The 9,575-nt window shown below is 48.9% G+C and overlaps 1 protein-coding gene across 2 annotated transcripts in view; it reads right to left on the reverse strand.

Moving 5' to 3' along the window:
• AKAP1 (A-kinase anchoring protein 1) overlaps positions 1 to 9,313 on the reverse strand; it is a 31,101-nt gene extending 21,788 nt beyond the window's left edge. Inside the window, exon 1 of one of the 2 annotated variants that reach the window (XM_084862557.1) lies at positions 9,165 to 9,313. The gene's annotated coding sequence lies outside the window, so the exon portion shown is untranslated. Of the gene's footprint in view, positions 1 to 8,599; positions 8,620 to 9,164 lie in introns of those variants that run through there. The other variant, XM_084862558.1, reaches the window with a different exon arrangement.
• Between the last annotated feature and the right edge of the window lie 262 nt (positions 9,314 to 9,575).

The raw sequence follows: 9,575 nt of genomic DNA on the forward strand, positions 1-9,575 counted from the left end.
ACCTTTCAAAGTAGAAAAGCAAATCAGATAAATAAAAAGGAAGATGGAAAGAAAGGAAGAAGTATACTATTTAGAAATACAGAGATAGGGAGGACAACCAGATGAAAGCAGCTGCTTCTAGAAGAGAACAGGACAGGAAGGAGAACACTCAGGACAAATGGCTGTTCTTTCAAACCTGTGAATAGTCAAAACTTCTTACAAGCAATACTTTCATATAAAATTAACCCTTTGCACTCCGAACCATTCTGGACATCGGCTACCAGCTACTCGACGCTAACGGCGGAAACGTGCGTTGAAATAACTCAATTCCCCATAATCACTAATAAACTGCAATGTCCCCTGAGAGGGGACATCTGAGTGATATGCTAGAATTCCGATGTCCCCTGAGAGGGGACAGCGGAGTGCAAAGGGTTAATATATTCTTAAGTATTAAGTAGCAATGGATATTCTATTACCATACAGCTTTTAAGTTTCTTTAACCATCATAATAAATATATATATATCATCTCATCTATATATAAATTTATAATGCTTTATTCCCCATAATAACTGGTGCAAATTTTGCACCTCCCCTCCCCCAACTGCCCTAACAACAGTAATAATCACAAAGAGAATAGGCTTATTAATAGACCCTTTGGAGCAAGGCATCTGGTTCCCACACCAATGAGGCCTAGCCAGCATCAGGTAGCAGGGCCCCCTGGGCCTAGTCATCTCATAAAGATCTGAATACCCAGTGTGAGCCAGGTTCTGCTGAAGATGCAAAAGCCTCATGCAAAGGTGGAGGGAGGGGTGGTAGATAGGGAGTCACATTTCAGATCTCAAGATACTACAAAGATGCAGCAAGCAAACGTGATAAACCTGCAGCCTCTCAAGCTGCTTCTGAGAACTGAGCCCTAGGCATCCCTTGTACATGATGAATTAACTATACTCCTGGGCGTGTAGTACTGTACTAGTTGGGAGAGTTGAGAAACAGTCACTTGGCCATCTTCTGTGTTCTGCGGTTTAGACGAGGAACCAAGGTGGAGAAAAGCTGGATAAAGAGCATGTGGGAGAGGGGAAGCTTTAGACAGAGAATGCCCCTCCAAAGAGGTGGCAGCAGAGCTGGAACAGTAAGGGGCAGCCATGCCAAGCTCTGGGAGGACAGGGAAAGGAGAGGGGAAGAAAGTTCCAGGCAGGGAGAACATGTGCCAAAGTCCTAAAGCAGGAACAAGCTTGGCTGACTCAAGAGGCAGCAAGAAAGGGAGGTGAAGATGAGGTGGGAGGGCTACTGACAGAGAAACTGCTCCCCAGCCTCACTGGGCAGACGCAGTGCTGAAGGTCAAGAACCCAGAGGTACAGGGTCACCAAACTTCCTCCAGAGAGGGAAACCAACTTGCCGCAACAGCCAAGTTTAGTTTCTAGACTAATAATCAGAGGCTGATTCCAAATCTATGCCAGAAACAGGGTGCCTCTGTGGCTGGTAGCACAGCAGGTGCACCCTGGGTGAGTAAACAGGCCCACTTTTTACTTCAAGTTCTCAGAAAATACATTTGTATGAAGCCCTGGGGTCATACCACTTATTAGCCTGGTGCATGGGAACAGGGATACACACACACACACACACACACACACACACACACACACAGCCTCACATAAGCCCTTGCCACTTCTTTGAAATACATTTTGCAAAAACAACCTCGCTCTCCAGCCAACATAAACCATAGGCAACAGAAGGGGCCTTATATGGCTTGAAGCTTTCTTAATCAGAAACAGATAGATGGGCTGGACTTGGCAGCTCCAAGTTAGAAGAAAGGAGGAGCCAAAAAAACAGGGCGGGGAAAGAAAGGATTGCAGTGTGGAGCAGAACTCATTTGTCAAACTCCTTTTTCATATCTCATCACTCTCCTTCTAACTGGCTCCCTGTAAGAATTCCTCCTGAGGGACATTTGCCTCCTTTCATGCTCTTATTTTGGTTACAACAGTACTCAAGCTGCCAGCACATCCAGTTTTACAGAATTTTTTAGTGTAAGTTTGGTGTCCTGCCCTTGGGTTGGGTGACTTCCATGAAAATAGGTTGATTTCCTTTAGAAATTGGCTGCTGGGGCAACAAGTGGTGTCATTCCCCTGGACAGCAGTCCTGAGTTCCCCCGCTCACTGGGCTGCCTCGGTCACATGCCTGCCTGGCCCAGGAGGCAAGGCTGGGCCCCAGCCAAAGATCCAAAATAGAAAAGGCAGCCCCAGGGACCTCTTCAGCCTACCTCTCCCCCACCGCCACCAACACCCCATGATAGTTTCTAGGGTGGCTTTATTCTCTTTTCTCCGGATTAGAAAGCAGCAGCACTCAGGACCTGCTCTATACAATGAAGCCACATGCACTTGGCCCTCCTAAAGGATACCAGCTGCCCAAAATAGCATGACAGCACAGCTTGGCCAGGTGGGCCTCAGCAAACTCAAAGGACAAAGCAAGGAGGTTTTTTCTCAGCACAGCCTTTTCTCACCAGAAACAGAGCTCAAGGCACATCAGACTGCAGGCCTCCTTCCAAGGCAGCTTGGGGCAAATCCCTCCTGCTCCTTTCTCCTTGGAAGGCAGGAAGGAGGGGCAAGAAGATTTACAGAAGACTGGACTGAGTGCCTTCAGAAGGTTCAAGGAGAGGGGAGTGGGAGTAGCAATGGAGAGTGGGGCTAGGGTTGGGCTTGAACAAATCCTGCTGCCTCCTCCAACAGGACCAAGCTACTGACAGGTAACAGCCTGTTGAGGGCCAGAGGATGGTCTCCTGTCCTCCATGTGAGGTCTGAGAGGCCACATTATTATTAGCCAGAGAATGATGAGTGACTTCAAGGTTGTCTTCTCAACCAGAGAACCAAACTAAATCAAAGTCTTCAGAGCATTTTCCAAGCCTTTAGGCATAGCTACTGTCTACAAGGCTGTCTTAGTCACAGTCATCATTTGTGCAGCTCAAAGGCACGGGATGGTTGCATAATTCTGATGATAAAACATGGCTTTGGAAAGAAAAAGCATAAAAGAGCAGGATCCTGAACATCAGTTTCCTGACAAATGAAAATGTCCTGTAAAATGGGATACAAATATCTCCATCATGGGGCTGAAATGTGGCTGAAATGACTCAAAATACTTCCTAACAGTCTGACTCAGACTGTGGGACGAATAATTGTAATCTTTTAAAAATCCAGTTTCGTTTTCTGGATGAGGCTAAAGGGTTAAGGGGGCAGTAAATAAAAAACAGCCTCTATGCATGGTCCAAAGCCAGCTCAGCCCTGTATCCTGGGATTGCACCCCCCTCCCCCAACTGCCTTGCTGATAACAGTAATAATCACAAAGAGAATATGCTTATTAATAGACCCTTGGGGCCTCAGCTTCCTCATACACAAAGTAGAAATACCTAACTTCACAGGGTTGAGAAACAATAAGAAGGGAACAGTTCAGAGAAAAACCTTCTATGATGCCAGGTATACAGTAAATGCTCAATAAGTGTGTAATGCATCTTATGCTGTCTGGCTCAAAGAAAAGAGTGTTTCTCGTATTATATACCAAAGGTCGGTCTGTAAGGGTTCAAACTAAGTATGTCCAATACGAGAGAAGGGGGCATCTGAAACTAAAGCCCACTCCCCAGAACTGGCCCCACACCAACATTTCAGGATTCCTACCCTACCGCAGCTTTCCCACCACCTTCTGTAAAAACAGGCCTCCTAACACTGGCATGGGTTGGAGGGATGGAAGGAAAATGAGTTTGTAAGGTCTCTGAAAACTGTTTAGCAAAGGACCCACACTGCTATCCTACAGGAAGCATTCAGGTGGGTGAAGGACAAATAGGTCAGTTGAGATCTGAGGACAAGCCTAAGAGACCCAGCAAAGACCGTTATGATAATAAGCAGGCTCTCAAACCAAAATGGCTTTCCAACAGCTTAGCACTTGGCTCTTTGCTTCATACATTCCCAGATCCCTCACTACACTCCTCAAACTGTTTCATAATTGATCACTGCCCTCCAAACTGGCAGATCATAACTTCACGACTTGCCATGGAGAGAGCTGATAAATAATTTGTCACCAAAGCTGTTTGGTTTGTGGATTATGAAAAAGAACTAAGCCGGGACCGGTTTGGCTCAATGGATAGAGCGTCGGCTTGGGGACTGAAGGGTCCCGGGTTCGATTCCGGTCAAGGGCATGTACCTTGGTTGCGGGCATATCCCCAGTGGGGGGTGTGCAAGAGGCAGCTGATCGATGACTCTCTCTCATCGATGTTTCTGGCTCTCTATCTCTCTCCCTTCCTCTCTGTACAAAATCAATAAAATATATTAAAAAAAAAAAAGAAAAAGAAAAAGAGCTAAGACCAGTGCTGTCCAATAGAAACTTCTGGGATGATGAAAATGTCCAATAATGCAGCCCCTGGCCACATGAAGCTACTGAACACTTGAAATCTGACTAATATCACCAAGAAATTAATTGTTAAATTTTATTTTATGCTTAAAGCTTAAATTTAACTAGCTACACATGACTAGTTAATAACACCCTAAAGACAAAGGCAGTTCTAGACCCTCTCCTCAAAGGATCAATTAAGATGAGACTAGGAAGAGTGTAAAATATAAATATAAAAACATTTAGCACAGTAATACCTTAAAGTTAAGAGAACTTAAAATGCACCTAAAACTGGATTGGTTTTTATTAAGTCTTTGACTTGTGCTATCCACTAAAGCAAGCATCCTAGCCCAAAACCACTCCTCCCCATAAAACAACCCTGCAGGCCACTCTATTCTTCCAGGAGCCCCCAGGCACTTTAGTCTAACAAGGTCCCAAAGAACATAATCTGAATGCCTTTAATGCTGACCAACCCTGCCTAAAATCACATCCAGGTTTCCCCCCCTGAAAGCTGTACCAAGCCCTCACCCCTCCAATCCAGGGCTCTTGCCAGCTACACCTAGTGGTGATACAAGCCTCATCAGCCTGCAGCACTGTATACTTTTACTTCCAGAACTCACTTGGGGCCCCACTTTGTTCCTAAGTGCATGGGCCTCAGTGGCACCTGGTTCGAAGAAGTCAGCCAACCAGTATTACCGGATGGGGACAGAATGTTTACTATCGACTGTTGTAAACTATCAAACCGAGTTATAGAAACATCCAAATGGTGGGGACTGGACAGAACAAAGACTATTAGGAGGAGGAGGAAAGGAAAGCAAAGGAATAGGACATCTTGAAGGTTGCTTATTGCTAAAAGCCAGTCCTCAGAAGGCTGGATGACAGACACACTCCTTCACTCTAATAATCTGCTTGGAAAGCAACAGAAAGATTAGGAGTAACGCCCATGGTTTGGACTATGCCTTGGTTCTTCTCACAAAAGCCCTCTAAGGGCCCTCCCTAGCTTAAGTCCAAACCCACACTTACCAGTTTCTCTACGCCTCAATTCACCCACCTCACTTGTATTCAGAGGAATGAGGATGAAAGGAATAGGGAGGTGTTTGCTCACAACTCCCCCGACACAGTAGCTACCAAGGAAAAGGCATCCTCTAAATTTTAGTTTCCACATCCCCAACCAATTACTTCTCCAGCCAGACTCTGTCCAACTCAAAACACTGTCATTGACCATGTTTTCCACTGTCTAGGTTTTAAATTAGGTAGGAGGGCCAGCAGGTTTGCTACATACGATGGATACGTAATGTTAAATGATCATAAAAGTGAAACCTGAGTGAGGCACGACCAGAAAGGGATGTGGAAAAAGCAGAACTTGCCCTAGGAAGCAAACATAAGGATTAAAGTGCTTCCCATATAGATAAGCAATTCAAACAGTATAACTTGATTTAAACAGTCAAGCAGCCTTAACTTCAAGTAGGGGAAAGACAGGTAGTTTAATCTAATTGCTTTGCCCATGCACTCTACCCGCTTGAGAGGCCTCCACTCACACCTTAAATGGGACAAGAGCCAAGACCGGTTTGGCTCAGTGGATAGAGCGTTAGCCTGGGCACTGAAAGGTCCCGGGTTCGATTCTGGTCAAGGGCATGTACCTTGGTTGCGGGCACATCCCCGGCAGGGGGTGTGCAGGAGGCAGCTGGTCAATGTTTCTCTCTCATCGATGTTTCTAACTCTCTATCCCTCTCTCTTCCTCTCTGTAAAATATCAATAAAATATATCTTTAAATGGGACAAGAGTCCCATAGGATTCAGCACCACCCAGAGCAGAGGAATACTCCTCAGAATGGCAAGCTGAAAGTATTAATTTGTACACAAAACTGTCGACTTCCCCACAGTAGCATAACAGACCAAGCTGCAGAGAAACCCTTCCATTCTAGACTCACAGGGAAGATTACGAAGGAGTTGCCTGGGAGAATGAGCTGGAAGGCACCAGCTCACCACGCACAAGGGGTGCCCACTCCTTAAAGCCCTGAAAGGAGTATTCAATCAAGTCATATTTGTGGTAGGCTAGAGCCAGGAGGCTGGCTGACAATGTGGGGAAACCAATTTGTTTTCCTTTTCCTTCCAACCAAGTTTCCAGGCCAGAAGCCGGGGGAGGGTTCTTTTAATAAAATTCAAATCACTCAAGTGATTCAAGAGAAAATGTCACTCTCGGAGATTCTTCAAGAGGGAATAAAAAAAAGGCTTGAGAACCCATCATACACAGTGTTGGATTTCACAAATATTTCAACTTGTCTTTAGGGTGAGGAGAGAGAACACTGTAAAGGCCAAAACTAGCCTTCACCCAAGCTAGGACACGAGTCCAAAGCCCACCAATAATTTGGGTTACCAGGTAGAACAAAACAAATTGCTTTAAAATATTGATGCTCAGCAACCTTACACTGGGGACACATCCACTTGGCACCTGAGCAGGTCACTTACAACAGACACTCTCACTGGCACCCTGCAGTGTCCACGTGTCAATGTATTTCCTAGATACAGCTGGAAAGGAGGAACTGATAGTCACAAGACTCCAGCAAGACACAAATCCATTAGACCTCTCACTCACATGCTTGAATGGGATCAGTTACCTGAAAATTCTAGGCCATCATCTAACAATACTCATGACAATAGGGCCCATTTAATTCAGGTTGGCACTGAAGCTTCAGTGATTTGCATACCTGTAGGATCCAGAGGACCTCACCGGGCCAAGTGACAACTTCATCTGCGAATACACAAAGGAACCACTACCCAGAACCCACAAAACTAGTTAAGAGGTGAAAGAGGAAAGATTCAACACAAGTCAGAAAGCTCCCAAAGCATAACTTCACGAGCTTCCAGTGCTCAGAAAGTCTTAAATAAGCTGCTAAACCCCTTGAATGCCAAGAACAGAGGAACCTAATATATGGCCCTACATGCATGCTGCTGCTCTTCTCTTCGTTTCAAAGATGCTCTGTACTTTTAAGAGCAAAGAATATGGGATGTTGCTTATTAAAGTCCAAGTTTTGCTTTCTAAATAGTTTTTAATTTGGGAAGGATTTAGTTACCAGAGCACGCTAAGATTACTGTTTGCCAGAATTAATGGCTTACTGTGAACAGTTACTTCATCAGTAATTGCAACAAAAATTGGGGGGAGGGGCTAACAGCAAACCAATGAACAGATAGAACTGCACCGTATCCAGCAGCCCAGATTTCCCTGCAGCAGATACATTTTTTTTACATTTTTTATTAAATTATTATCTGTGTACATATTTTAACATTGCCCCCCCATACATACCCTCCCTCCCCAGAGTTTTGTGTCCATTGGTTGTATTTATATGCATGCATACAAGACCTTCGGTTGATCTATTATCTCCCCCAGATCTCCCTACCCTCCCCGCTGTAATTCGACAGTCTCCTGCAGCAGATACATTTAAACACCAAGCAGCATGAACTTCAAGTAGGGGAAAGACAGTTTAATCTAATTGCTTTGTCCATGCACTCTACCCGGCTTGAGAAGCCTCCACTCACACCTGGAATGAAGTGCACCGGGTTTGTGTTAGCAGCGGCCAACCGGAGCATCACCGCTGGACAGGAAAATCGCGAAAGGCCCAGGGCTTGCTCGCAGTCCGGGGTCGATTCCGCACCGCCCACCACCAACTGCTCCCTTCTTCCCGTGCCTCCTGGGGGGGGGGGGGGAGCAAATGGAAGGAAGCGTACCCTAGAGCACAAAAGAGTTGAACAGGAGAAAGGGTGCCCCCTGAGTGGGTTAAGGGCCTCTCCAAGCATATTGAGACCGGGATCCACGAAACTCGCTCGGTCCCTCCAGGGGAGCGCGACACGTGACCTATGTGCCCGCGGGGCAAGAAGTCGGCGGGCGCAGCGGGCGGGACCCGACGGCCTCCGCCCCTCCGGACACCCTTTAAAGGTGTTGCAAATGCTAATAATCCTCTCGAGACACACCACGCTTTAGACTTCAGGACCCTAACTCAGTTCTAACGGTCCCTCCGCCCAAAACAGGGATCCGATCACAACCGGTCCCAGAGAGCCCATCTTCCCGCTTTAGCAAACAGAACCCCTGCCCTGGGCTCCCCACACTGAACTCCCAGGGCCTTCAGGAGGGGAGCAACCCAGAACCAAGCCAAAGGGCCCAGAAGTTGGATGAGTGAGGATCCTGAAGTGACCGATTCCACTCCAAGCCCTCAGGAGGGAGAAAGGGGTTGCCCGCGGGCCTTGGGGTTACCTCTTCGCCCTTGTGAGCACCTGGCCCTGCCCACAGCCCGCTGTGCCACCGCCTCTCCCAGCTCAGACTGGGTACACACGACCTTTGAAAAGTAAACGCGTGTGAGTTAGGCGACCTTGGGTGGGACACGCTCCGTCTCCCAGGAAAGGCGTGCGCGTTCGGGGAAAGTTAAGCTACAAAAGCGGTGGTGGCCCCGGGCATCGCGACCTCACTCGCCCCCGCCCCCGAGGAGGGAGGGTGACGTGCGTGGGGGACCCCGCGCGGCCACAGAGCGCCGCCCGGACCACGCACACGCGACCTGTCAGCGGGAGCCGACGGGCTAGACAACCCGGACCGGGGAGCTGAGGGGGCGCGCATGCGGCAGAAAGGAAAGAAGGGCCTGCTTGACAGCAGGCTGCGGGCCGGAGCCTCCCCGTCCGCACTCAGGGTCCGGGGCCTCCGGCAAGCAGAGCACCTGGAAGCGCATCTGCACCCCAGGTTCCCCATCACCCCGACGGCGACGGCGTCGTCCTCCCGCCCCGGTGGGTGATCCCCGGAACAGCCGCCCTCCTCGGCTCCAACTCACCAGCTCCACGGCCACCGTAGGGATACAGAGTCCTCGCCCGCCGCCGCCCCCCCAACCCCCGCCTCAACCCTGAGGCCCGGCCCCACAGAGCTGCGCTCCGGCCGCTCCCCCACGTGCTCGCCCAGGCCGTTGGAACACAGAGACATTAAATACTGAGGACGCGCAGCGACGTGCCCGCGGCGCAACGCAAGGCCCCGCCTCCCGCCCTCCGCCCTCCGCCCTCAAAGCCCCAGCTCCGGCCCCGCTCACCTGCGCGTGCGCGCCGCGGGCCACTCCGGCCTGAGCCTCTCCCAGCGGCGCCAGAGGGGGCGCGGTCTGGAGCGCTCCGCCGACATCCCGCGGACGCCACCCGCGCAGCCGGGACTTGCTCGAGCTCTCGCGAGATTTTCTGTAATAGCGGCTGAGCTCGGG

Source organism: Pipistrellus hanaki, assembly GCF_964339955.1.
Source record: "Pipistrellus hanaki genome assembly, chromosome: 16".
In the NCBI taxonomy this organism is placed as follows: Eukaryota; Metazoa; Chordata; class Mammalia; order Chiroptera; family Vespertilionidae; genus Pipistrellus; species Pipistrellus hanaki.